This window comes from Gastrolobium bilobum, unplaced genomic scaffold, assembly GCF_033153095.1.
Source record: "Gastrolobium bilobum isolate Gb01-03AN ecotype WA unplaced genomic scaffold, APGP_CSIRO_Gbil_v1 utg2673, whole genome shotgun sequence".
Classification (NCBI taxonomy): Eukaryota; Viridiplantae; Streptophyta; class Magnoliopsida; order Fabales; family Fabaceae; genus Gastrolobium; species Gastrolobium bilobum.
In genome coordinates this window covers 230833-238819 of record NW_026898407.1, presented here as the reverse complement: position 1 = coordinate 238819, position 7987 = coordinate 230833, and positions in this window count along the sequence as shown.

Sequence of the window (7987 nt, the reverse complement as noted above, 5' to 3'; positions counted from 1 at the left end):
GAGACAAAAATTAAAGTATTTTTGTAATTATAATATATTACATTGTTATATTAGTCTTTATCATTATAAATTTTTAATCTTATAACCCAAAACGATGTCGTTTTGAGCTCACTGGAGATAACTTTATCTCCGGTGACTGGAGAAATACTTTTCCCTATATATATATATATATATATATATATATATATATGATATTTACATTTCTGCAGCTGCTATACGTGCACAATCAAATACTTGTCATATATATACTTGAAAACATTAAATGTGGAAAATCATAACCATACACTTGTCGTTGTTGTACATAAAGCGACTGCAGAAATGATTTTACCTATATATATATATATATAAATTATTTTATCATAATATATAAAAGTATTGAACAATTGATAATTTTTTGTAATCACCAAAAAAAAAGTTTGAAATATTTCACTCTTATTAGTTCCTAGTTTGTATTGTTGTCACAATTTACAATAGTACTTGATTATGGACATTAAAGAATGATGTTTTCATTTTGTCCAATAATATCTCCCACTTAATATCACATGGCGTTCAACTTACTACTCAAAGGTTTTATTATATTCATTCAATAGAAAATCAACACAATAAATGGAATATCTCCTATATTAATAAATAACATAATACAATATAAATTAGTACAGTTAATATATAATTGCCCTCTAAAACGGAATAACCTATACAATGAAATAGGTCATTCTACAAGCATAAATTTAATTTACTTATTAAATAAATCATACCTGGACGAAATAAATTTTGAGTTATAGGGTTCTATAAACTGTCCAGAGTTTCGGACTTTGAAGAGGAAAAAGAGTTGAAACCTTTTTTTTTTTCACTCTTTTGTTTTTTTCTTCAAAAAGTCATTGTAATTTGTTGACATTGGGATCGAGGAATCTCAACATTTTCCTCTATAAATGGGTCATAGCTTAATATCGTTTTCCCATAGCTTTTAGATATAAAAAGCAACTTTAGGACTTTAGCTTCTCCATGTTGACCACGTCAACAATGGAAAGCATTCCCCAACCAGACCGCAAATTCAATTTTCTAGACCTCAATCCTTTCCTTTCACACGATTGGTTTCCAATAATCAAGATAAAATGGTTCCAAGTATAAGCATACTTTTTTTATAATACACTTGATTGAGAAAGCTGTATAGTTTCATATCAAGAAGGTTGTCGGATTTTATAGTAATAGTTGGATTGTTGAACCAATTGATATGTTTTTTTTTTTGGTAATACAATTGATATATTTTTGTGCTAATGTTGCTGCCTATCAATAGTTAGATTTACTGTATTCATTACACTTCTCTGGTCTTGGACACTAAAATTTACCCATGGAGAGGAACGCTTCTTTGGGTTAGTTTGGAATCTTTGGTTGTGTAGAATCTACAATCTACCCTGCAACATAACCAATATTATATTATTCATACATGGCCCGGCTACTAAGTCAAAGTATTGTTAACGTATCCCCTCCACCGTTGAACAACTTCAACAACCAAATTTTATGTCAGTATAATAATAAATATTATATTAAATATTAATCGTTGATTTTTGTATATTTAATGATTATAATAAATTAAAATTTAATAATTAATAAGACCAAATAAATAATTACAATCATTAGATATATCAAAATTAACAATTAAAATTTGATGTAAAACTTATTATTTTTATTTTGAGGTAAATTTTATATATATATATATAGGATAAACTAGTCTTATGTCACAGGAAAGAAAACAATCTCCAGCTGATAGTTTGATTTTTGTGCCAAATATTTTTTCTTATTTCTTTTTTGTCATATGTGGATCCCACAAAAAAATTTCTCTCAGTGACAGAAGACAAGAACTCTTCTGTAATAGTAGAGTCACTTTCCCATATATATGGTTCGATTTTTCTACGGTTAATGTAGATAACTTATCTACAGTGAGTCCAAAACGACGTTGTTTTGAGGCAGAAATCAAGGTATTTTTGTAATTATAATTTATTTCAGGGTTATAATAGTCTTTTTCATTATAATTTTTTAACCCAAAATGGCGTCATTTTGAGAGCGAAGGTAGATAACTTATCTACATTCTCTTTAGAAACATTAAAGCCTATATATATATAGGATAAAATCCTTTGACACCAGTGTCAAATTTAAAGTTTGACATCTTATCTGAGAGCCGTTAGACAAAAAAAACAATGATGTCATATGCTTACAAATCAGAGTCGTTGATCTTTTTTGATCTAACGGCTCTCAGATGAGGTGTCAAACTTCAAATTTGACACCGGTATCAAAGGATCCTGCCTCAAGAAAGAATATATAAGTGAAAAAAGGTCAAAGACTCAAAGGTTCAAATTAATGGACGGCATTGAGGCGCTGTCATTTTATTGCTGCGAGTCAAAGACCTTCCGCGTGGAAATAGAAACGCGCCAATCTTGATGCAATTTTCAAGGTTGGCAGTTGGCCAAATCTTTAATGAAAAAAACTAATGAATTACTTGTGCGAAAAAAATGAAAGTGTTGTTGTTATTAATGGTTAATTATCACATCATTAAATCAACATTTTCATCTTTCTATCAAGCTCTAAACGGTATTATGGTGGAAGTATAAACATGAAGAAATAAAAAACCAAAAAACTAAATCTGTTACTCGAGAAATATCTGAAATAAAAAAAATTGTCTTATTATTTTGTGCTATTTTTGAACTTGAAAAGGCTACAGTGTTCACACAAAAAGTTAACGTAAATTTTAAATAAAAATAAATAAAATTTTGTAGGATAAAACATATAATTGTATCATGTAACGTACAAAAATAATGAGAAATTGTTAAATAATTATTTATACAAATTTAAGTGTCAATAACTAACTTACATCTGCACTTGCAAAAGTGATAAAACTCATTTTGTTTAAGAGTGAACACAAAGGGCAATGATAAATTATTTTTCAGGAAACATTTCTAGTTGGCTTAAGTTTGAACACAAAATCAAGGTTTGAAGGGGTTAATTCATAAAATAATACAAAGATGCAACACGAAATATAATAACAATATTTTGCATGACAACAAAAATAAAAAATTTGAAAACTTAGTACAACCATAAACTACAAACAACACCAATAAAAATAAACCTTATATATTACAAAATTCATTCATTTCATAATCCGTACTACAATATTCACATGTAATATCATTATTATTGACATCTTCATCTCGGTCCAATTCTAATTGTTTATTTGAAACCTTTTCATGGTTCTGGAATTGCACCAAGATTTGTCATGATTTTGAACCAGATGTTTACGCACCCACATACTTTGGATAACAGATTTGACGCGCTGTCTGATTTGATTTAAATCCGTCGTCGTTTTCAAAGAACGAAAAATTTTAAATACAACATTTTGTTCATCCTAATCTTTACCAATCATCAAAGCATACAATAAACATACTTGGCTTCATTGTGACCATTTAGTGTCGCAGTGTTGAAATTTTCAATAGCCACCTTATCGCGCAAAGAACAGCAACTTTGTTGGTAATATTGTACTATTCCTTCACAGTACAAAATTTTTGCGTTGCCATGCAACGTTTCAAAAAGTATAATTGGCAGTCTCTATTGTACCATTCCTCTGGCGTCATTACCCACTTAAACAACCCCTTGTATTCCTCTTAAGGGTCGCCGTGACAAGTGTTGACTACTTCGTGGAGAAACAGTCTTTACGTGGTAGCCGAAGTCATTGGCAAACATGCAAATTTCTCCAACGATGCATGTTTATACACTGAATCATGCTCTGCAAGATTCAAAAAATCTTTGCAACTGACTTTAATGTTGCTAATGTCCTCGATGGAATGGATCGCCACATTTTAAAAAATCTTCAATAACAACTCCACGGGAAGAGTTTTGATGTTGGCCATTGCTTTCTTCATGATATTTTGGTTCGAAAATTTTCATAATTCTTGGTCGGATTGAAGTGCAGTTTACGAAAAAGGGAATAGGAGAAATTGTATATATTATATTCTGGTACTCGTTCAGTGCAGACACATCGTTTAAAGTTGCACTTAATCGTTATAAATTTTTCAATTTTTGCAATAAACAACACATTTTGTTTCATGTGTCTATTTAAATTCCACTGCAATGACATGTGTATTGATATTCCATTGAATTAAAATGACTCTTCAATCTCCTTAAGTCTTAACTGTGTGTATCTTTTCTGTTTTTCGAAGAAGGATTAAAGATGGTTGTTTAGTTTGTCTTTTAAATAAGTCTCTTAAACTTCCAGTAATTAATGTTGTGTCGTTTGGTCTTTAGAGACCGTAGAGCAAGTAAGACTAATATTTGCATAAGTATGAGGTGTCGCTTTGTTCCTTAATTATTAACCACAAATATCTGCCAACTCCTGCGTGATACATGCTACTACATGATTTATTATTGACTCATAGTTTGAGCCTATTCATCAAATGAGAAATCCTAGATCCCTGGAGGATTCTTGGGTAGCCGCTATATGTAAGGAAGGGCTACACCCTCATTGATTAAGTAATAAAGGTATCTCTTTTACCTTGCATATTGCATTTATAGTTCTTAAGGGGCGTTTGGTAGAGGAGTAAAAAATTTTAACCAGGTAAATATAATTACTGGAAAAACAGAAGGAAAGTTTTAAAAAAGTTATTTGGTAGGCTGAAATATTACCATGAAAATTTGTTTAAATTTACTAAGTCTGTGTTTGGTTGAAATTAAAATATTGATGGGAAAATTATTGAAAATCCGAAAATACCCCTTTTAGATTTCGAATCTGAATTGAAATAGACCCGTGGAGGCAACATTCGTTGGACACCTTCCGTTCTCCATTTATCTGTGTTTGTGTGTGTCTCTCCTTTGGAAGTCAGGCACCATCACTCGGGGTCCGGTCAGGCGGTGGTTTGAGAAGTGTAAGTCAACACCCATATACAAGGTTGGACATTAGGATCGAGGGTCAATTATAAGTATGACAGTACGCATTACGAAGAGCCCAATGTGGTTCAGAGATTTTATAGACATAACTACATTATTGGTTGATTACAAGTATTGGCTAAGATTTAAAATATCGAGATAGCTACCAACTTAGATGTGGTTCTTCTGATGTCTTGGTAAAAATACAGAAGATCAAAAAAATGGAGTACTACACTTGTAAAATATGAAATGGTACAAGTAAAAGATAATTGTTCACGACAGAAGATGGAAAAGGCATCTTATAGAAGAAGCAGTCATCAAAAACTTAAAAATACATCACAATAAGGAAGCATGATAAAGCTGTCAGTGATGTTGAGATCAATACCATCCTAGCAGTCAAGGCTGGAGATTCTATTCCTCTTGATGGAGTCGTGGTGGAAGGAAAGTCTGAAGTTGATGAAAAAATGTTAACAGGAGAATCATTCCCTGTTACTAAAGAGTCAGATTCAGTAGTCTGGGCTGGAACTATTAATCTGAATGGTTAAGTATTTAGTTATTTTTCATCTCTTTTGTTTTGTCTCCTAAAACAATACTTCCCCTAAAATGATTTTGGGTACTTATCATTCCATGATATATAAGTGTAAAAACTACAGTGTTGGCAAATGACATAGTGGTGGCAAAAATGTCAAAATTTGTTGGAGAGGCTTCTAGCAGAAAATCTCGATCACAAAGATTCATAGATAATTTTACAAAATACTATTTTCCATGTACATGGCATTTCTATCTGACCATCGTGAGCATTTTTTCAGTTGCCTTGTTATCTGCAAATACCACCTCCAAGGTGGTTTTGTCAAACAGTGACTTTTGCATCACTTTACACACAAAACTGAATTACATGGGGAAAACAGTTGTCTAGTATTTTTTTCCTAAACTTCTACTAAACATGGTGTAATTAAATACCCACTCTCATTTATCCATCAATTCCACAATAAACCACCTACCAAACACCCCCTTAATGACTTAAGCATCAAAATGTGTGCTAAACTCACCACCTTTTTTTTTCATCAATATGTGGAGAAGCTTACCATAACAACCACCATGAAGCCTACTTCATGAAAACTCATGCATAACACTCACACCATGAGCTCGTTTGGATGAACTTTTTTCTTCTTCAAAAGTTACTTTTTTTTCTTAAAAAGTTGTTTTTTTAGGGAAAAAAATACTTTTCATTTTAAGTTTGTTTGGATGTCTGTTTTTAAAAAAATAAAAGTCACAAAAAAGCAAAAAACTTGCTTTTTTTAGAAGCTAAAAATTTTAGTTAATAAAAAAGCAGAAGTCAAAAATCAAATATTTTTTTAAAAACTAAATATTTTTATAAAAATATAACTAGCTTTAACTTTTGTAAAAAATACTTTTAAAATAAGAAAGAGATGAAAGTTACTTTTTATAAAAGCGCAAACAAACGGGCTCCATAATAGCCACGTGTGAGCAACTAAATTAATGAAATGTAAATATTTATACAAAAGATACGTAGATTTTAAAAACAATGTCTATTTAAGTAATTCGACCGCTGAAGTTAAAATAATATATCCATCAAATCCAAAAGGGCCGTCGTGAGCTAACTCGAGTCAAATTTTCATACGCAGTTCTAAATCCTAATCATTTAAATTTTGGTGGATAATTTTCTTTGGTACTTAATGGAATTTTTTCTCTCCAAACAAACAATAATGAGTTCAAACAGAAGCTTCTTTTTCGCATTTAGGTCACACCAGATACGTTTCGGACTTGCATACTTGCAAAGTTGCATTAATGTATGAAGCAAGATTTAAATTTTACTAAATGATATACTTTAAAAGAAAAACTATAAATTCATAATTATTGACTAAAAAATAAATTATAATAAATCATACTTATGAATATATTTTATAATAATTTCAACTATTAACTTTTCTATCAATAATTATACCTGTATATTATTTTGTCTAAAGTGTGTACATGCGACCCAGCCAAAAGTATGTAACAAGGTAGATCTTTTGTACCGTTGAAGGGCCTTATAATTTTATATTCTGGGGCGATAAACAAAGGCTAATAATTTCATTAGCCAAATTATATTTTTCTTTAAATTGAAATTAAAAAAGAATATCCAAGTGTCAAAGCTCCAGGCAATTATTAAGCTATGGTGAGTTGGCAAATTGAAATTCGGCTTCCTCCACATCCCATTGAAAATCATCAAGGGTCATTGGGATGTATAATAGTACTATAATAAGGGTCGATTATCCAAAGCGCGTAAAATTTTATTATCTTATAATATTTGATATGACATTGTATGAAATATTATATTTGTAAATTAATATTCTTCCATAAGAGTTTATTTTTTTGAAACAATTCCATTTATTCATATTTATTATGTTATTTCAACATTTAAAAAAAAAAATTTAATACCTAAAAAAACTTATAATCATCGTGCAAATAAATCTATACTTAATGCAACGAGCCTACAATAAAAAAATTGTAACCCCAAATCTATATCTTTGTAATTTACAACCAAAAAAAGTATACTTGAACAAATTAATAAATAAAAAATATGTGTATAAGATGAATTAATCAATTATAATTAAACAATACATTATTTAAGAATAATGCTTCTTATACGATTATTTACCACTTACTTCTTTTCACATTAATATGGTCCATGACAAAATCAAAGTAGTAAACATAGATCTCCAAAATATAAAAAAAAGTTATATTTTTGGTTGAGCTAATTTGTAGTTAAAAGTAATGTTATCAAGAGCCCGTTTGTTTACACTTCTGAAAAAAGTAACTTTTATCTCTTTCTTATTTTAGAAGTTCTTTTTACAAAAGTTAGAGCTATTTTTATTTTTATAAAAATATTTAATTTTAAAAAAAAATATTTAACTTTTGACTTCTGCTTTTTTTAGAAGTTAAAATTTTTAGCTTATGAAAAAAGTAGGTTTTTGACTTTTTTTGTGACTTCTACTTTTTTTAAAAGCAGACATCTAAATGAACTAAAACTGAGAAGTGCTTTTTTTCAAGAAAAAAAAGCAGCTTTTGGAGA